The following is a 22854-nucleotide window of genomic DNA, read 5'->3' as shown; positions in this document are numbered from 1 at the left end:
TTTAACGTTTGCAAGTCCTTGGATAATGGAGGGGTGTGGGCAAGATTGACCGAACGGTGTCTCAAAAGTGGTGGCAGCGGTTATTAAAACCCAAAGAGCAATGTGGTTTGAGTGAAAGCAGCCTAACATTAAAACACATCAGTGAACGAAATCGGACAATCGATACAAAAGTTATGAGTTTTGGAGTTTTGGTGTTGTAATGACTAGATAAGGAGACTACTTCAGTTTATGACATCATGTATGCACAAAAAAAAGACAATATAAAGAAAATATACTTTCACTTCTCTAACTTATTGAAAGAGCACTTGACTAACCTCTTTCAGAAAGCAAGGAGAATGATATTACCCTAAACATAATGTCAATAACAAGTTGATGGAATGTGTAATTTTCATGAAAAAAAAAATATTTTCTTTATATTTGTGTCCACACATGACGTCATAAACTCAAGTGGTCTCCTTTTCCAGTCATTATTACAACACCAAAATTTTAAAAATTCATAACTTTTCCATCGATTGTCCGATTTTCGTCAAACTTTCACTGATGTGTTCTACTAATGTTGCTGCTTTCACTCAATCCACATTGCTCTTTGGGTTTTGGTTTCCTTTAACCCGTTGAGGACGAGTCCCGAGTATACTCGGGCAAGTGTCTATGGGAAAAATGCGTGTTGTAGCAAAATCAAACCGTCCTCAACGGCTTAAGTGGAGCCATCAATCCGCTCGCTGTGACTTCTCTGTACTGAGATGTTTCCGATAGTTTTATGAAACACTCGAAGTGTATACAACCCGATTATGTGATTATCTACATAGCCCACCTCTAGTGTTACCCTATGACCAAATCTATGTAAAAGACTTTCCAAAATATTTACGTTCACTTGTGGTTGAATCACGAGATTTGTGTGGGCGCACGCTATAATTAAAACGTGAATCCGGCTCAAGGGCAAAGCGTGATGGGTTGAATTCCAATACCAATTAAGTGGTTGTGTCTCGCGTTTATGGCAGAAAACGGAAAAATTTTGTAACCAATAAAAAAAATCACAAACATGATCATTCGTGATGAAAACTCAACTAGCCCGATTTATAGTCAGGTCATATTAAGTCTCAATGTTATACACGAAAAGAAAAAAAAAAGCCACGAGGCATCAATCTAGACGAAGCATGCAGGATATTGCAGATAAAGTTGCGACATCAAGGGGTGGAAAAATTACGTTCCGTACTGCTAACACGAAAGAAGAAAAAAGAAAGCAAAACAAAAACCAATTGGAACATCCTTTTACACTCTGCCATGATATTTCTCATTTGTGAAATCATTTGAAAATTCCAATGATTGTAGAATTTGTCTGCAAGATAGTATTGATTGAAACCAAACACCATAAGAATAAGATTGATCTCTACCAAGAAATGATTTTTTTTTATTTTTTTTTTTTTTTTTTTGTACTGCGAGATATAACAAACACACTTATATATTAAACGACATGTTTATTTTTTTGGTCTCGTGAACAGAAAAATACATGGCGATGCGTTTCTGGCAAAAGTTTGTCAGCTGACTAAATTGGTATTCCAGTATGTATAGTGGAATCTCGATTGCCACTTTTATGACGGATCCATACAGTCTGATATGAAAATGAGGTCATTATTTATCAGAAAATCAAAACGTTTTCCACAAACATGGCTAATAATGATTACTTTACAGTATTTCTATGACGGCTATATTGATAGCAGTTTGGCAAAATATTAAGTGACTGCCATAGCAACGCGGTATCGATAGAACTAACGATAAGTGTATGCACATAATAGGCCTATAGGCCCTTTGTAAATGTACAGCGAGTGTTTTATTTGCTGCCATTGTCCAGCAATACTGACTCGCATAGTGAAATTCATTTCATATCCTTCGAAATGAACCATGGTACCGACAACACCGGCACCTGCAAATTGAGACGAATTGGTAAGCAACCGTATGCCATTCCGTTATGTCAGAAGAGTACACTCAGTACTTGGCAGAGTGCCACAACGACGAAAAAAAAAAAAAAAGGTCTAATGGCGGGCGAACGTGCGTTGCCTGGCAACCTATCCATTGACGTCACTAGATTAAAATATGATGACAGTGTAACTTCGAATAGAATTGCAAAATATGCGCCGGAAATTTTGTGGGATTGGCCAATACGTCAACCGATTTATCCGGCACCCGGTCGTTCGCATTTCATCAATAGGGCCTACTCCCTCATCATGCCTTAGCCACGACACCAAAATAATTGTTATCTTACATATTTTATATGCTTATATATAAGAACACGGAATTGCCGTTTAAAGGAGCATGTATGTTGAGCAAATCATGGCTTCACAAAAACAGTAGGTGCATTTCGGCAATAATTCAGTGGTGGATCCAGAGGGTGCGCAACGGGTGCGCGCCCCCTCTTTATTTTTGGTTAAGACAAAAGAAATAAAGAGAAAAAATGGGGGAGGGGTGCGTGCACATTCCCTTTGCGGAATTCCTGGATCCGTCCCTGTAATTGATAATACCGAGACTTTCGGAAATTTGTATTTTCATGGAAGAAGTGCATAAGTGAAGAAAACAAAATCACTCCTTTAATGTTTTTACTCTGTCCTCAACTCTATAATAATAAATAATGATTCAGAATGTTAGTTCATAACCTCTATGCAAATTAATGAGCATGACATTGTATGCCTACTAAACACGGGCGCATTACAGACCACGTGGAGCGATGTGTCGAATCTGTCACGTGATAGGGAACAATGATGTGTCATCAAATCTGTAAGACGTTCGCACGTATCTAATTACACTTTCGATTCTATAAGTTTATGGGATTGTCAACATATGCAGCACTTCGTGTGGTACCGTATATTAAAGTCAATGAGGTTCCAAATGCGCATGACATTTCGTCCTTTGGATTTTTGTTGGCGCATCCATCTTGAAAATGCAGAATATGTGGATTACCAACGGTTCCGGTTGATAGGCCTATATACAGATCGAACATTATTCCACATTTCGTTAGCGCGATTTTGACATTAACTTCCGTCAAGTAGGCGTATACGTGCAATCCTGAGCATTACGGGAATTGCACAGAGAACTCGATCATGCGTGGAGGTCTAACAGACACATTTATTTTAACAGAATGGTCTCATATTCAAGCAATGTGCAATTTAATGTCTCCAGGTTAGCATGCCTGTACAGTGACGGGGCGATTAAACTGCACATTACTTGAACATGAGACAATTCTGAAGCAAATAATTTTTCACACAACAATATATAAATGTGCTCTTAAATGAATCCCTCAAGGATTGGAACAATCATATCCCCCAGCATTCCCACTGATTCCCACTGATCAGTTACTATAGCCATCCCCATGAGGCCTACATACAGGCCTATGCAGAGTTTGGGGGATTTACCCGAACTGGGAGGTTGAGGTTTAACGTATATAAGGATGATACATCAAGTATTACGTCAACATTTTACAATAAACATTTAGATATTTTGTGTGTGGTACTGATTGTGTTGATATCATGGGCCTGTAACAGGAGCCCGATCTCGAGTCACTGATCCTTAACCCCACCTATATAGTCCTCGCGGTAAATGCGATAGGTCTTCGGCTTGATCAGCAAGTCTTTCGAGACAGGCTGTTGCATGACCCAGAAGCAACCCTTGATGCGTGTCAGAACAGTCTTTGCGTTAACCGGTCACAACCGCTTCAAACCGGTCTGAGCGAGTTCGATCTCCCTCTCCGTCACTTGCAGCGTTTTTAAAAACGCTATGTGCAAAAGTATTGTTCATTCTTGGCGTAGATGTTCGGGAAGCAGCACCTCATCATTCTTGACCGTTGCAGCCAAGCCAGTGCACACTTCACAAGCAATAAATTGACACACTACACATACGCACACCCACACCCACACTAAGCCTACACCTACACATGTATTTACATTAACCCAATACACACAAGGAGACACACATGTAACGCAAATCCACAATTACGCACGCACACACACACACACACACACACACACATCAGCAACCCGGGACAGCAACAAAGCAGGTGTTGCGCACGCGCCCATTCGCTGACATTGCGATTGTCTGCTAGCTTTCATCAGAAGATTATCATTGAAAGGCCTTCATGTGTACCACAGCGTCTGACAGCTAGCGAAAAGCCAGTTCATTTTCTGTGAGTATTCCTCTCTCGATCGTCCTTTGTTGATCAAACCCGCCAAGTGACGAGGGAAGATAGCTGCCTCGTGGGCTCTCGTGATACACTTGTCATCATGCGTACAGTATGTGTGTGTGTGTGTGTGTGTGTGTAAGCTAGTCGTGGGTGTAAAATCGTGAGTGTGTGTTGTGTTCGTTGCCTGACGACCGATAATGAGTCATAAAGATCCTGTACTCGATTTTGTCGTGTGGGTTTAATTGGCGCGTGTAACGATATACGGGTACTGTAGTGGCTCAGAAGTTGTGAGTATCGTCCCCAGATCACACCACGTGTGGGGTGGAAAGTCCTAATTGGTTTGGCAATACATTGTACCATCCATGCAGTCACACCGTTTATCGAATAGACTGGCGTATACGTTGTGGAGAGGTGCCTATTATAGCGCGTGACGGCCGTTCATGGCCACGTGTGCATGGATATGATCTATTCTATATCATGCATATCCATATAGGCCTATAATACACCCGATGGACCATGTACGTCGAATTCAGGGTTCTCTGACATTATGGCACCTTCCAGATACAAAGGTCATCCGAAGGTCCCTTTTGTCGATCCGCATGGCGATGAGGCGCGTATTTTTTTTCACAATTATTTGTATATATTGTTTATGTTTTTTGTATCTTTTATTTATTCATTTATTCACTTATTTATTATTTCTCTCTTCTTCATTTTTTTTTTTTTTGGGGGGGGGGGGCGGGGTAATGATACCTAGTGGAAGATATTGATGCCAGCATTGACCTTCAAGTTGACAAATGCTGCCGAATTTGTTGTTTCGGGAAGTATATAGGCTCTATTGTACGTTGCAAAATTGTGCAATTTTCCTTGTTGATAACGCGGTGCACGCTACAAGGAATAATGGCTCACGGCTTCCTATTATATGGCAACTCAAGGTCGAACGGCTGTAGATAAGAGTCTATATCATGGCAAAATGCCAAACCATATTAGGTGTCAGATGAGAGTCTGTGTACCAGTTAAAATTCAACACGACGTCGTCGTGCGTGTGGTAGAGTCAGCGGGCGGCCTATGACGATTTTCATGGTTTGTCTTTTTTTTTTAAAGTCGATCGATTACTCGATCTTTAGAAGTAACATGTTCATTAGTTTTCTTTGTTTTGTTTTTGTTGTGTCGTGCTTTGTTTTGTTATTAGCTCACCTGAGCCAAAATAAGGCGGGGAGTCGTCCGCCGGGCGTCGAAAACTGTACATAATTATAGACAGCCTAGGCCTATGATTATAACTTCCTGAAACCCCCATGACACATTTTCACCAAACGTGGCAGGTAATATCCCTAGGATAATACAGGATTTCGATTGTTCAAATGGGCGTATGCCGGCCCCTAGTCCTGATAAGGGCCCCGCAGGAGGGCCCAGAGCCCTCTATAATTACCATAGGGAATAGTTTATCTCCTCTTCAGAACCAGGAGTGATAGAGTAAATTCAATGCTTAAATGATGGAGTAAGTATAGGTCATACATTGGTAACTGTTAGATAAATTCAGGTTTGTTCACGGCAGATCCAGGGAGCCCCCCCCCCCCCCCCCCCCCCCCACTTGGTCCTCTATGAGGTTGGCACCAAATTGGGGCTTAAAGTTCTTTTTGACATAATTTCCATCACACCTTGTCTTGAAAACGCGCATGGAGATGTTTTTTTACGAAATTACTATAAACAGAATATCATATTCATACAAATACGCACCGATTCCCCTCTTTTTGACCTCGGGACACAACAGGGGTGAATAAGGAATCTTTAAAAAATAATGGATCTCTCGAACCTAGCTGGAGTGATGTAAGGCTGCGTTTATACCATGCGCGGCAACCACGACAGCCCCGTTTCAGGCCACCGTGGAAAAGAGGGGATGAACATTCCAACAGCGCGATGAGACGGGATAGGCAAACGTGCCAGGCCGTGATTGTCGTTGATGCCGGTACAGATTTTTTACTGTCAAAAAATTTGCCACGACAGGCCCGGTGCTAATGAGGGATCGTGTGTGCAGTAATGAAACAGGGTGAACGCAACGAAACTCGACGGCACGTAATAGACCGTAACAAAACACGGAGGCGGGCCGTAGCGGGACGTGAGAGAAAATTTGATAGTCTAACCTGACCAGACGCCGTGAGAATAGCTTCTGATAGCTATAATTTTGGGGCGAGGACTGGAACGATCACGAAGAAGACTACTCTCTAAAAAGAATCGAGTGAAAATTTTCACTCTTGAAGGAGTGAATACAAAAAAGAGTGAATTTAGAGTGAAATTGGAGTGAATTTCGAGTGAAAATGTTCGTTTTCACTCGTTTTAGAGTGACGTCAGGGATCACTCCAAAATCTTCGAGTGATCCCCGAGGTCACTCCAAAATGAGTGAAAATGAACATTTTCACTCGTAATTCACTCCAATTTAACTCAATATTCACTCTTTTTTGTATTCACTCCTTTAAGAGTGAAAATTTTCACTCGATTTTTTTTAGAGAGTAGGATTCGAAGGGGGGGGGGGCAGTAGGAGAATGTCTCATCAATACCACGGCGCACTACGTTTCTGGCAAATGGGGCTGCCGTGGCCGCCAGGAACATGGTGTATAACGCAGCTTAAAGCAAAGTCAATGCTTTCAGTGAGCACATCGTTGACTGTGTTGTTAAGTTGTTCATAGCAGCTGTAGATCCGGGATGGGCACCATAATAGTGATGCTAACTAGGGCTCATTTAAAAATGTGTATTTTCTTCTTGAAATCCCTTGTCTTATATAGGGATTTTCACCAAACTTGGCGTGTATTATCGCCAGGGTGATAAAATGACCTAGGCTATGTATATCTATAAAAATGGGCACCGTCCCGGCCACATGGGTGCCCCCAGGGGCGCAATTCCACGGGGTTTGGGGAAGCATGCATAGAGACCCTCATGGCACCCCATCAACCTTTGAATAAATTTAGAGAAAATGAAGTTTATTTTAAGATACATAAAACCAGGAATATTCGGAGTAAACACATCAGTGAGTGTACTATCAAGCTTGTGCACGGCAGATCCGGGTTCATTAAGGCCGAGACCGAATGGGGGGGGGGGGTAGCTTTCTTCATTATCTTATTCATTTCTTTTTCTTTAATGGACCAATCGGAGACTCGCTGCCATAAACGGCAAATCAAAAATCATGGAAAATGTATTGCCCGATACTATACCCGGCTATGCGGGGACAACTGTACAAAGCAGGAGCCGGTCTGCATCCCGGCACCACCACCACTTCTTTGTGTTATCAAAAATTCGAAAACGAAAAAAAAAAAAATAGAAAATAATCTGAAACAATCATGACTTTCCAATGGTTCCGTTCTTCCCGCCTAAGCGGGAGCATAACCCTTAATTGACCCCTTTTTTTAAATTGTTCAGTCGATTCCTGCCTACATGTTAGCATGCATTTCGGTGCGAGAAAGCCTGCGTGTTTTGTTTTTGTTTTTTCAAGTTTGCATATACCGGGTGTCCCCAAAAAAAAGCGGAACGGTGGATTTTCAGTACCTTGCGTTCTAAAAGTGATATGTTTTTTAACATCATTAGAAAGAGAATCTTCCACAGAAGACAATGATACCAAAATCATAAAATTTGGTTCAGTACTTTTTAATGAAAATGCAGTCATTTTCAAATTTCGCCGGATTTCTGCGTCTTATGAGATAATAATTTGAGTGCTACACGCGATCCATACGGTGAATATTGTGTAAGCTCAGTGATCCATGTCAACAAAAGATACAGCTTTCACATTGGGCACGGGCCAGAAAAAAAAAACAAAAAAAAAAAACCACTGTGTATGTGTCTGTGTCTGTGTCTGTGTGTGTGTACGCGCCCAATAGAAAGCGTTATCTTTTGTTGACATGGATCAACGAGCGTACACAATTCACCGTATGGAACGCGTGTCGCGCCCAAATTATTATCTCATAAGTCGCAAAAAATTGAAAATGACTGCATTTACAGAAATTGGCGTAGAATAAAAAGTACTGAACCAAATTTAATGATTTTGGTATCATAGTCTTCTGCGGAAGATGCTCTTACTAATGATGTCAAAAAATATATCACTTTTAGACCGCAAGGTACTGAAAATCCACCGTTCCGCTTTTTTTGGGACACCCGGTATATTACAACTCATGTGTGTCCTTAATAATTCACTGTGCAGTATAGGCCTACAACGTAGGCCCTATCCCTACACCCCACTATAAGTAGTTCATGGACGGTGATTATGACTGATAAAAGTCGCTCATGAATACAGTTGCAGCAATTTTCTCTCACATGCACGCGGTATAAGTGTATAGAATTTGGAACAGAATAGCTGGTCAATAGTCGCACATAGACACGTGCCAATATTAACTGTAAACTGTATGCACTTTGTTGTGAACTGTGGAAACTATATACATGTTTCGCTGGATAGCATATAATGCGAGTGGCGTATCTATTAATGACAGGGATATAAAGCACATGATTGTATGTACATCATGTAGGCCTAATAATGTATATATTATAATCCTTTGTTATATGGCAACTTAATTGTCATTAAAACTAATCGTCCACGCTGACATGCATGTTGGATTCCATTGGGAGGTGGATACAAAATGAAGACCAGTATTACAGCGCCTTTCAAGAACCATAATAGTTTATTGTAGCAGGAATGTCCGAATAGACGATCTTCCTGGAATATTTCAAGGGATCGTCGTGGGCATGGGATGAAGTTGTTCTCCAAACTATACGGCGTGCCGGATTATGTCTGGGAGAAAAGCATTTCGCTATGCTGCCTCCACACTATACTGAAGGACACATTGAAGCCTATAGGTGGGCTCATGTCTCGCAACTATGATCGACTCTACCGAGGATCATAATTCTTGGAAGATATTTGGTCTCCTCCATTTTTCATAAAGCATTGTGCAATCACACACAGGAGCAAAATGGCGCACACTTTTTCACATACTATGCAGCGTGCGTAATCCACCAGAACATCCAGATCAACAAATTTAATTTACAATCTAATCACGTTCAAAAAAGTCAATCCATTCCTTCATGTTCGTCGGCATTGACAGAGAAAGTGATTCTATGATCTTATTAATAGTTTCCAACAGATGCGCGTTCCCGCTTGGTAGCTCGACAAGAGGGTACATGACATTGTATTTGTGACTTTTTCCCTTTGTTTCGAGTCCACGTCACGAGTCTTACAGCCCACGAGTCATACAGCCCACGAGCTAGATGTGAACAAGGCCAACTAGCTCGACATCAAATAAAATAGGCTCCGGAGCTAATGGTCCACCAGCTCGACATTATCCGAAGATGGGCCACGAGTCCGACACTAGGCATAAGAAAGGGCCCAAGAGACCGCGCGCCGTTACATCAAGGGGCTTAATGTACGCAGTGTCGGACTCGTGGGCCTTGCTTGCCCAACCAGTGTCGGACTCATGGGCCTTATTTGTCCCGATAACTATGCCTATACTTGACCGGCCGCGGGAAACAATGGCCTTGAGTCCATGTGCCGATCAGTTCTGAAGAAGAATTTTTGACACCATAAGGGAGGTCCCGTGTAGACAACATGCTGTGCGCCCACCCCCCCCCCCCCTCCATGCACTGATCCCTTTCCATCGGAGACTCTTCTAATGCCAAAATGCAAAAATTTCAGTGTTCCGATGAGTTCCGATGAAATCTGAACCCTCGAGCGGCAAACGCACTGACACCACCAAGGGTCCACCAAGGGTGATGCAAATGCCAGAAGAGCCTCAGAACCAGGGCTCAAGTTAAACCTGTCCGATGACTGTTTAATCATCGGACAACTCACAAGTACCCAATAGTCTGGGCTGTCATAAGACGTCGGCTGCAACACGTCTGGTAGGCGCACAACACCAAGCTGACCCACATACTTACTTGACACTTATTGGATTGACACAACACTTGTCCGACACTGGCTGCGTTTATCAACTTTCCCTGTTTAAACGACTTTCGAAAGCCCTTTCGATAGCCCTTTCGATAGCCCTTTCGATAGCCCTTTCGAAAGCCCTTTCCATATCCCTTTCGAAAGCCCTGTCCACTCCCTGCACTATTAACGTGCCGCTTGTTTTCGTCGGCTGCGTTTATCAACTTTCCCCTGTTTAAACGGCTTTCGATAGCCCTTTCCATAGCCCTTTCGAGAGCCCATTCCAAAGCCCTGACTGCCTGTACTATTAATGTGCCGCTTGTTTTCTGAGAAGGGACGGCGAAAAGCAATTACCATCATAAAGACATATCTTCCTTTGAGAGTGACGAGTCATGATACAATGCCACATGAATCAATTGTCTTCCTATCTGTGAGGCAGCTCCAGTTTAGCACATACTTCAAATATTTCTGAGTGGCGGCATGAGACATGGGATCAAAGGGAATGAGACTGTTGTTACTCTATTTCTCAAACCTAGTTGGTGAAAGAAACACCTCCTTGTTCCAAGCATATGTGTGCATAAGGCTGCGTTCGCATAGAAGTATTCGATATTCGGTATTCGGGCACCGGATACACCATCACCCGCACCGTCAACTCACCATCCCATGCAGTGAAGATTTCTTCCTCCTACATCCCAGCAAATCTTATTAACAATTTCTAAACTGCATCAAAATGTCAGTCTACATGCTTATTTTTGGTGAAGGGCAGATCCAGACCAAAAGTGTCATTATTTCATAAACAAGAGATGGTATACGCTGCAAGAAAATCGAACAAGCTCGATTCCCACTTTGCTATACTTTTCGCAGCTATTCGGTACTTTCGAATAGTGCCCTCCTATGTGAACCGGTGTGAGGAAATCCTATCGTTCGATTCAAGCTATTCGCGTGCCCTCGAAAAACGAGCCCGAATACCCGAATAGTATACTTCTATGTGAACGCAGCCTTACACACAGCTGTATGTATACACCTGTGTACACGTACTCGTGTGCACTTTACGTGGCGCGCGTCTTTTCAGAAACCGGAAACGCATGGTTGCGTAACCGCAGTAGGGCGACCTAAAGGGCTTTCAAAACAGCTTTGCGTGTATCAACTTCGAAAGGCTTTTACAAACAGGTTTCTTATAACCTGTTAAGGAAACCTGTTCGGATCGTCACAAATTTGGGGCTTTCGAAAAGGCTTTCCTAAAGGGCTTTCAAAACAGCTTTGCGTTTATCAACTCGTGAAAATTCCTTGAAAGCTGTTTGGATAACCTGCGTTTCTGCCGAGAAAGGAGAGTTGATAAACGCACCCTTTCGTAAAAGAATCTGGAGTCTATTTGCGGAATATTCGGAAGTTTGTCGATCCCCAAAGTGTACTGAGTCCATGGAGGGGGCAGCGAGCAATTAGAAATTCCAAGGGGTGGGGGCGCATCCTATTCGAGGGAGCTTTTACAATATTTAACGATATGACGGACACTCTATTGTGAAATAATAGATCTCAATCAGAGAAGTGTGGAAGTCTGGGGGGGGGGACCAAGCGAGGAAGAATGTGACAGGGTGTCTCCCCACACCAACACACACAAGCTCGTGCATTTTTATGTTTGCCATTTAACGATACGGCGCACACTTTTCGTTAGTGGGAGAAAAATGATATCAGTTCTCGGATAGGTTAGACAATTCATAGTAAATGTATATCGTCGAAAACCTCCGAAACGACGAAGTTTTTGCATCTTAAAAATCGAAATGAAAATATACCGAAGAGACATTTCAAAAGAAACAAATCAAAAAGTGTATAAATATATGGAGGGCAACCGAGCAGCGGAAGCGTTAACCGGAATGGGATATCACCCTCACGTTTGACGGAACTTTTGCATTTTTCGATTGACAGATCTGGTGCACGAATTTTGATATTTGGAAATTTGTCTGTCTCGAAGTGCTCACAGTATATGGAAAGGGACAAGAGCGGCCAGGGGAGCTGTGGCATTTTTATGATTGCAAATCAACGATCTGGTGCACACTTTTGGTGGAATGTTTGGAAAATTTTTCACAGAAAAGTTAGAAATTTCTTCTCCACCTCCCCAGAATCGACGTCCCTGATAATCCATGTGTCTGCATACCCCCGCATATCTGTGACAGTGTGTCGTTTGCTGGATGATTCCAGAAATAAAAGACATACACACCCCTTCTCGGGCAGATCCGAGAAAGATCCGTTATTGATCAGGGTATTATATCGGATTAAAGACAGGTAGCCCTCCGATATATTCTATCAGCCGTTTTCCTTGGCGGCGTCCCATGCTGATTGCGATTGCATATCAAGAGGGTAATTTGAGGTTGATGTGACACTCCATTCCACTGGCAATCGGAGGCTCATCTGATCCCCGAAATACCAAAATTTCGGCATTCCGATGAGTTCCGATGAAATCTGAGTCGACAAGTGGAATTTCTAGCAAATCCGACAAAGATCTGACGTTGATCGGAATGATCGAATCGAAGGCTGGTATAGTCGCCCGATATCGGTCATCTGTTCAACTGATTGTGATTGGAGGGTGATTTGACACTTATCCAACACTTCCAACAATTGCAGGACACCAGTCCAACTATATAATCGGTCAGTAATTGCATAGTAATCAGACTCAGACTAGACACTGGGCTGATTTTTTCTATAAACTCGGAAACTGGTCAAACGGACTCTCCAAAACAGTACGCCTCCTGACGATAGTTGAATGTATCCCTGGAGTCATTAGATAAGAATGACCTAAAAAAAAAATCAAAACAATACTTGTATCATAAACAGATATTCTATTCCTTCTTTTTTTAGTCTGGTAAACTCAACTGTACTTCCCAATTATGAGAGAGCCCTGGGTTTCAACAGTAGCATTAGGGGTGACGGTGACCAGAGTATCCTCTGTCGCTGAATCCTCGGGAGCCGTTGGCGTAAAATTGCATAAGTACGATAGTCCACTGGCATTTAGGTTTTATAGGGGCACAGGAGAGTGTGATGTACGCATGGATGAAGTACATGCATCAATATTATTAGAACACGTCAGTGACATAATTTTGAGAGAGAAAAGAAACCCTGTCAATCCGTTGAAAAGTTATGAATCCTACAGTTTCGGTGTGCCATCGCAGGATGAGAGGTCTACAATTAATGGAAAAGGCCGTAAGGAAAATATAAAAAAAAAACCAAACAAGCATATTAGTTGCTTAACTTTTCTGTCATCTATAACAATATACTTTTATTTACCTTACTCAGAAATGGGGGGGGGATTTTCTCTTATCATTTATCAGTACCAAGTCGAGGGAATGTCGCACGGAGAAAAAAAAAGTTCAATTTTGTGGAATTCGTTATCGTTTTCCATACGTGACGTCACAAATGCTGTAGTCCTTTCATCCAGCAGCTACATTTACTCAATCCACATTTTTATTTACTGAAGGTCTCATTCCATTTGGTATGCAAAAGTGTACTTGGTCGTCGACTCCCAATCTTCACAATCAGAATGTAGCTAACGGTTATTGTCCGATAAAAGTCTGTCAAGGAGCCCGTGCTGACTGATCGTCGGATCACCCTCCTTTTAAAGACCATTGGCCATCGGATGTCACTAGGTAATTTATACGACGTGTGTACGATATGTGTCAGGTGGCTGTTGAGTTAATGAGCTATTTACCCGTAGATCTCGCAACGGATAGTAATCGGACAGTGCAAAATATCACTAACCCTCCGATGAGTGTTGTACCTACTTGTGCTGGGCGGCTCTCGAACACGTTGGGTAGACACCAGACTGGAATCAGATGAGCGTCCGATTACAGTTAATCATCGGACACTCACCAGATTGTTGTCGGACTTCGGCCAGACACGCCCCGTAGCTGACCAATACAAATTTGACACACAACTGAATGGGTCGACACTCATCCGACACATTTAATTCGACTGCGATCGGGAAAGGCGTCGGATGACGAACTACGATCTGAGCTTCATCGGACGATTTTGCTTCACCGGTTCACGCCCAACATGTCTGACACTGACCTGATAGTCGCCCAACACAAGCAGGATTCAAAATCCAATACACTTCGGTAAGTGCATGGCCGGAAGCAACAAACCTTGCTTCCGCTGAGTGATCGATGAGAAAAAAACTCGGAATGGGGGTAGAAGGGACAGTTAAATCCCTATTCCACAGAGATTTCTTCCAAACGGGCACTCGTCGGAAACAGAGTTTGTGGCTTTGGGCCACCCACCGAAGTGTGTCAGATCATAGTCTGATGAATCTGACTTGTGTTGGTCGACTATTAGGTCAGTGTTAGACTCACCACAGACGACCTTTCCTCATCGGATCACGCCCAGCATGTCTGACCCGATAGTCGACCAACAAAAGTCGGATTTATCAGACTGCCATCCGATAGACTTCAAGGGTGGTCACGAAGCAACACGCTTTGCTTCCGACGAGTGACCGATGAGAAAAAATCTCTGTGGAATGGGGGCACTAGTTCGTCAACGGATGCCATTTCAGGTTGCACGTCGAGACAGTGGCTGCGTTTATCAACTCCTTTTCTCGGCAGAGGTTATCCAAACAGCTTTCAAGGAATTTTTACGAGTTGATAAACGCAAAGCTGTTTTGAAAGCCCTTTAGGAAAGCCTTTTACGAAAGGGTGCGTTTATCAACTCTCCTTTCTCGGCAGAAACAGGTTATCCAGACAGCTTTCAAGGAATTTTCACGAGTTGATAAACGCAAAGCTGTTTTGAAAGCCCTTTAGGAAAGCCTTTTCGAAAGCCCCAAATTTGTGACGATCCGAACAGGTTTCCTTAACAGGTTATAAGAATCATATCGTTTTACTTCAATTTAAAATGCAAGATCTTCGTCGTGTGGAAGAAGGGGTGTTACGGCACATTTTGGTAAATTGCACATTTCGGTACATTACCAAAATGTGCAGTTACCAAAATGTGCCGTAACATGTTACGGCACATTTTGGTAACTTTCTGCTCCTCCACAATCATCACAAAAACAAATAAATAAGTGCAGTTGGTTTTTGTCTCCTCCGAATGAGTTCCAAATTATCTTGCCTGTAGTTTCCCGGAGCTGCGCGAGCAAGTCCAGTTTACCCGCAGCCAAGTTTTGAGCTGCACCTAGCAGGCAACTCCCACGCAAGTACTTCGTAGTCCCCGTATGTGGCCAGCGCGACCTAGATAATGACATTCTGTCATTACTGTTGGACTTCTACCATTCCTTCAGATGAATTTCTGAGTTGTCAGCCCCCACGCGCCTGGCACGCAGGTCACACAGAATACCCGCAAGAAGAACTTACGTAGAACGCATCCAGCAAGTAAGACACATGCACAACTCGCCCAAATCCTTGTCCGCCCTCAGAAATTGTCCGGTATGCTGGAAAATCCTCACGCGCAACAAGCCCGCGTAGCTTGCCCGGAAAGGTGTAACAAGGCCTAAACATGGTTATGGGTAAAAAGGATTTGCGTGCGCACCTCCGGGCGACTTATAGTGAGATACGTGGTAGGCACTGTTATGTGCAGGTCATCTGTGGGGACCTCCGGGTAGTAAAAATTGTTCTTCGCAAGTCGCACGCAAGGCTTTCCCGGAAAGATGTGACGGCCGTGTCACACATTTCCGGCAAGCTACGTGGGCTTGTTGCGAGTAGGGATTTTCCAGCGCGCAAGAAAATTTTCTGCGGGCGGACAAGAATGTTTGCGAGTTTCGCGCTTGTGTCTTACCTGCTAGACGCGTGCTACTTACCTTCTACTTGCGGGTATGCCGTGTGACTTGCGTGAGAGCTTTGAAACCAATCGGTTTTCTGTTACGAGCGACTTACGGGCACTGCGAAGTACCTGCGTGGAGTTGCCTGCAAGGTGCTGTCGGTAAGGGTCTCCTCCTGGTGTTCTGCGCGTATTCCCCGCGACTCACTCGGACAAATAATGCTCAAGGCCTTGTCATACCGTATTTGGGAAAGTTTTGCGGGTTGACTTGCGGGGAAGTAAATTTGCTACCCGGGGCTCTCCGCAGTTGGTCCGCACCTGACAGTATCTAGCGCGTATCTGGCCCGTATTTGCCCGGAGGTGCGCACGCAAGTCAAATTTACCCGCAGCCAAGTTTAGAGCATGACCAAAACGCAGAGGTACACGCAGAACGCCAGTAGGAGGCCCTTAGCGGCAGCACCTCGCAGGCAACTCCCACGCAGGTACCGTACTTCGCAGTCCCCGTATGCAGCCAAATTAATGACATTCTATGAGTTTTTTTAGTTACCAAAATGTGCAGATAGTACAAAATGTGCAGGCAAATCCACTTTTAACTGCACATTTTGGTAACAGTTGATCCCGTCAGGTATAGGTTACTGAAATGTGCAGTTACCAAAAATGTGCCGTAACTGAGTAACGGCACATTTTGGTAAATTGCACATTTTGGTAATTTACCAAAATGTGCAATTTATCAAAATGTGCCGTAGCAATTACGGGGTATTTCCCTCGCAGACCTCATATACTTCGTACACAGGAGGAACAAGAACTAAGATACTGCGATTTAGCCATACACATTTCAATGAATTCTTACTGGCCTATTTGATTTAAAAAAAAAGAATAATGTTTAACCAAAAGTGTGTACTAGACCTTTGAATTTCAGATCTGAAAAAGCAAAGTTCCCTCGTGCGTGTGGGAGATGGTTTACCTTCCTCTCTCACCCTCCCCCCACGCACATTTCCATGAATATTTATTTTTGTTATTTTTGTAGAAAAAAAATCGAATATTTCGTAAAAAGTGTGCACCGGATCTCTGAATTCCAGGTATGAAAATGCAAAGTCGCCCTCGTGCGCACGGGAGGGGGAATACCCTCTCCCACACTCTCGCCCCCACCACCCGATGGCAGATCCGCTTCCTCACACATTACTAGTATCTTACATGTCCCGCCCCCCCCCCCCCCCCCCCCCCACCCAATCATGAAAACGGATCGACGACACTGGCGATAATTGTTTAAATTTACCTAATTCGAAAAAAAATAAGAAAATCTATAACAGAAAAATACAAAATTTCTACCGCATATTCACAATTGAATATCCATATCCCCACTTCATTTTTTTTTAATTTCATATAATGTTGGTGTACCGTATGCATTGTGCGTCAGGGACTGATGGCTATTGCCGATCATCCCCCTCCCCAGATCGGTACGGAGTTACGCCTCTGCTTCGGTGATAAAAGTTTCGAATTGAGTTCGCTGAGTTCATTGGCCCTTGAATCAGGGAGGTGAGACAATCAACTACTCAAGCACGGGCACTATCCTTGAGTTGACGTGCGGCGCCGCAGACGAATACGTGCGCGCGGGCGCCAGCCTGAACAGCCGAGGACAGTTAACTGCTGAATTTACTATACATGTATAGCTTGAACAGCAATATTTTCAAGGGCTGTAGGAACACGTCTCTCTCGTCAAAAATGATCGAAGCTAAGGAGCAGTCTTTGAAACTCCCTGAACCTTCGACGGTGTCACAAGTAAAATAGACTAGCTTAATATTGATAAGCGGTGTTATCTTTCGTAGAATTGGCAGTCTTGATGAAAATCGGTAGACAAAATAATCGGCGACCGTCTCGGTCCGCTAACTCACTGTTTAGGGTAAAATGATAAATACAACCATGCTCGTTCCCTCCCTTTGACCGCACCCCCCCCCCCCCCACCATCTCAGTGCTGCCAAAATTTCCGCACCCCCCCCCCCCCCTTCGCGGGCTTTTGACAGGCTTTTCCTATACCCTTTATGAATTACCAGGTAACAGTAGGCCCTATGTCCTTTCAAAACGTTAATATAAGCAATACACGAATAACAATATAGCAATCTTAATCATACCACAAACACAAATCCCTCGATCACCTTTACAGTAGCCCTTTGGTGTGCTCTGTAGCCTACCCATTTTACACCCACAAACAATCACACACATACACACACACACACACACACACACGCGCTCACAGAGTGACATGTAGAGAAGCACACAAACACAACACACCTCCGTGCTGGTCTCATTGGCAAACTGGAATACAATTGTGATTTATAATCGTATTGACGAAAATGCAAGTATTTTCTCACCCTGCCCCTCCGTAACTCCCTCTCCTCCTCTTGATCATCATTAGGATTAGCCGTGCATGACGTTAGAATAATTACAAGAGCCCATGCCAAAGGCAGAAAAAAAAAGTAAAACCATGGGGTGATATGCTGATCACCCCATTGAAAGAATTCTGCGTATGCCCCGTCTTCGCAAGATCAGTCCCTTTACACCCTCAACGACTCAACAGAAATGGTGATTTTCCGACCCACCCCACCTGCGCCCGTCCATTTTTTTTGGGGGGGGGGGGGGGTGAGGGGGGGGGGAGGGAGATGAGAGCTAACAAACCCTGTTTCATCGACGTTCTGACGAACCTTGTCTCATTATTTCCCGACTCACGCAACCTATTTCAATTTACGACTATGGATCCTTCGGAATGACGAACATTATTCATTTTCCGATTAATAAACCTTTAAATCATAGACATTTTCGGACAAAACCCATTTCATTTCAGGACCTATATTGAAGCTTCAGTACAACGAACCGTATTTCATTTTCGGATCAACGAAACCTGGGAATAATGAACCTTATTTCATTTTATTTCGGACTAAGAGCCTTCGGAATGACGAATCTTCAGAATGACGCCATAAATGATCGAATTAACGAATCATATTTCATATTCGAACTGACATACCACTATAGATTAAAAGAATTTATGTACTCCCATGTGTTTCAGAATAACATCCTTCGAAATAACGAACATCATCCGGCTTTCCCATCCAATTTTCGCTCATCGTTTTTTATATGCAAGTGTATAAGTAGGGCTATATCATTCAGTTTCGCCATCAACAAAAATGCAAAGTAGTCCATCGAACTTGATTGCCATTTAGGGCTGCCGAATACATAATGGACATTAAAATTCGCCTTAATTATACAGCAATAAAAAGTGTAAAACGTAATTCGTCTTATATAAGAGTGCATGTGTAGGTACCTACGGTAGGACACGTTAAAGGGATACTACAGTATTGGTGGAGATGAGAATTGGGCTTTTAACTTTTTGCGAGATACCAAGAAAACACTTATGATATAGTACAGAGCATACCATTTTAAGAGGAATTCAGAGTTTATTTGATGAAAATCGGGTTTGGAATGACTGAAACATCCAAAAACAAAGTAAAACAAAGCGATCGTGATAAAGTGTGGGTCCCACACTTTATTAGAATCGCTCTTTTTTGGATATCTCAGCCATTTCATAACCAATTTTCATCAAATAAACATTGAATTCCTTATAGAATTACATGCTCTTTCATATTTCATAAGAGGCTTCTCATTATATCACCAAAAAATGTTAGAAACCTGAAATTAGGTCTCAACCAAAACTGTACGATCCCTTTAACTATAAAGTTAGAACAGGACAGGGACCCCTCTGGTTAGAACAATCATTGGTATTAAGCCATGTGGCTCAATCGGTTAGCGCGCTGCATGCAATTCATTTTGCCATGGAAGGTGTTCATAACCACCACATTAAAATTAGCGTCGTACACGACCTTTGACTTTAATATGTAGAGTTCATAGCAAAGATCAGTAAACACATAACCGAGCTGATAGCAGGTCGTCGAGAAATATTATTTAAGAAATGTCTGCTTGCAGTTTAATGTATGTGCATGGTGTAACCCTATTTGTGTATATGGAAACGATTGTCGTTAGATTAAAAGAGACTTTATAAAATGATTTTCGGACTTTACATTTGAACATCTGTAAATTGGTTAAAGTTGGTACAGAATTTCAGAATTTATAGTGATTGGAATAAGCAATTAGAATGTTTTCAAAATTCATAACAAAATCACAATGAACAAGGATTATGACGTGAGCAGCTCTGTACATTAAACTCCACGATTTGCTGCTCAAAGGCAATAGAAGAAAGCATATAATACATTAATTCTACACAGGTAAATTTGTTCAGCAATAGTAGTGTTGTTATGGGAATATATACTATAAGGCTATACGTTAATTATTGGAATATGCTATTTAATCATCCTTGTTCAGTGTATGATGTTTGGGGTTTTTCAAAGTATTGGTTTCGATCTCTGTTGAAGGACCACAGTAAATTCCACAAATCTGTAATGACACTCGATTTATATACTATATTTATGTGAAATTATGTGAATCGTTTCGAATGACCTTCCTTTAGATGACTGATATTAATTTGAGACCCTGTCGGACCCAGTGCACAATGTAGTCTGCACTGTTTCACGTAATAGTGAAACATTGCGGACTACATGCCAAGTATCCCTGATTCTACAGGAGTCTCCCTGAAAATGTCAAAATCTGTTCATGTCTGAATAAGAGAATATCTGATTAGGTGATCCGAGTATCCTCTCGGATCACCTTCTGTATCTGTACGGATTCTTTCTTCTTCTTTATTTCTTTATTTCTCCGCAAAAGTTGTGCAGAAGTTAGCTCAGAAAGTCCGCTGCCTATCAATTTCAAAATTATACCATGTATGCATCATGTCCCAAAGACGGCAAATCTAATGTATCATCGTGATCAGTCGACCGTGACGTCACTATGACGTCATTATATGAAAACACATTCTCAATCATATCTCATTAATGGAATAGAATTTTTCAGTGAAATTTACGTCACATATATTTCAAGTTATGCGCATTCTACTCATGTTCTCAAAATTCATATTTTTTCCTAAAACGTGCGCGTACGCGCGCGTTGAAATATTTTGTATGCTCCAATCGAGCTCAACATTTTTTTGCACACGTTTCAGACCATTTGGAGCATTTTTTGAAAAATTGAAAAAATCGGACGGACGCGTACGCGCGCGCACATATACGCACGCACAGCTCATATGCAATTGAAATTTCCAGTTTTTTCACTTTGATCGAATGTCCGAAATGTCAAGGAGTATTTATACCAAGTTTCAAGTCAATCCGACTCAATATGACGTCATACGGGCCCGTCAAAGTTGAAATTCCGCGCGCGCGTCAATGGCGATATACAGTGGAACTATGCCAAAAAACTGCCAATTTTAAATCCGATTTTACTCGTCAGGATGGACGGTGACCCCCCATTTTCTTTACATATTTTGAAAGCTGATCAGTTGTACATGTCATTTCATGGGGTGCCAATGCTGACAAAATGATTAAAAGATATCATATTTCTTAATGAAGTTAAAAAAGTAAATTTTCAAAATGACGTCATCAAATTTCAAGTTCATTCGAGCGTATCTCACTAGTCCTTTGTCAATTTTCACCCAGATTTCAGTATGTTGTAGCTTATTTAATGTTCTTTCAAACATAAAATTCCAAATTTTGATTGGATAACGGTATCACCTCGTAAAAATGGATTGAAAGTAATCTTGTCAAATTTGACCAGTTTACGTGTTATCTCTATGGGAGTGCAGTTTTTCTGGAAATTAAAATTGACATGACGATCTTTATCGAGCACTAGCTCACTTACCCTTCAGTAAATTTCTCCCAGATTTTAATATGTTGTAGCTGAGGCTTTGCGCTACCGTGATTGTGCCCTTAGTTTTTTCATACGATATTGGGATTACGTCAAAAATTTTGGTTCAAATTCAGGCTTATCTTCGATGTATTGAGATATTTCTTTCTTTCTGCAACTTTCTTTGCAATAACTCAAGAAAAACGGCCTCCATCACTTCCATATTTTGCACATGATTAGTTCATGTCACGTAAATTATTTCATAATATAACAACTTCTTGATCGGACACCATCTTGGGTATGTAAATTAGGGTCAAAGGTCATAAGTGTTTCATCCTGTATCTTAATGAATACATGTCCTATCTTTCCCATATTTTGCACACGCAAAGACCATGTTACAAGGATCATTTCACAAAATAACTACTTTTTACTCAGATGCCATCTTGTCTGTGCAAATTGAGGTCAAAGGTCATATGTACTTCTTTTTGTATCTTCGTCATTACGTGTTATCTCTATGGGAGGGATTTTTTTTTTTAATGTGAAAATTGACATGATTGTCTTTATCGAGCACTAGCTCACTTACCCCTGAGTGAATTTCTCCCAGATTTTAATATGTTGTAGCTGAGACTTTGCGCTATCATGAATTGCCCTTCGTTTTTTCATACAATGTCGGGAACATGATAAAAAACTTGGTTGAAATTAAAGCTTATCTTTTATGTATTGAGATATTTCTTTCTTTCTGCAACTCTCTTTGCAATAACTCAAGAGAAACACGCCCTATCACCCCCATATTTTGTACATGTTTAGTTCATGTCAGGTAAATTATTTCATAAAATAACAACTACTAGATCGGACAACATCTTGGGTATGTAAATTAGGGTCAAAGGTCATAAATGTTCCATCTTGTATCTTGGTGAATACCTGTCCTATCTTTCCCATATTTTTCACACGTATAGACGATAATGCGAAAATCATTTCACAAAATAACCACTATTTCATCAGATGCAATCTTGGGAGTGCAAAGGTGGGTCAAAGGTCATATGTACTTGTTGCTGTTTCTTCGTTATAGTGTATACAGAATTTGTTACCAAACATGGCAGATATGACTCCCTTTGCTAAATGAGAATTCGAACATCACACGGCCAATGTCTCTAAACACACATGAAACTTGTATGGTCATGCCTATTGCGATCACGACTTTGTTTTAAAAAAAATCGGATCACCTTAATTTGTCATTGATGACAAATTACAATCTCTAGTTCGGGAATTACTT

The 22854-nt window shown here is 42.0% G+C and overlaps 1 protein-coding gene across 1 annotated transcript in view; it reads left to right on the top strand.

Moving 5' to 3' along the window:
- Nucleotides 1–3541: 3541 nt before the first annotated feature.
- LOC139708927 (uncharacterized) overlaps nt 3542–22854 on the top strand; it is a 62165-nt gene continuing 42852 nt past the window's right edge. Inside the window, exon 1 of the mRNA XM_071620892.1 lies at nt 3542–4171. The gene's annotated coding sequence lies outside the window, so the exon portion shown is untranslated. The remainder of the gene's footprint in view (nt 4172–22854) is intronic.

This window comes from Diadema antillarum, unplaced genomic scaffold (genome assembly GCF_040938485.1).
Source record: "Diadema antillarum isolate AM-2024a unplaced genomic scaffold, OU_Dant_1.0 seq00001390_RagTag, whole genome shotgun sequence".
Lineage (NCBI taxonomy): Eukaryota > Metazoa > Echinodermata > Echinoidea > Diadematoida > Diadematidae > Diadema > Diadema antillarum.
The sequence above is the reverse complement of the archived record's forward strand: the minus strand, read 5'-3'. Positions and strand labels throughout refer to the sequence as shown.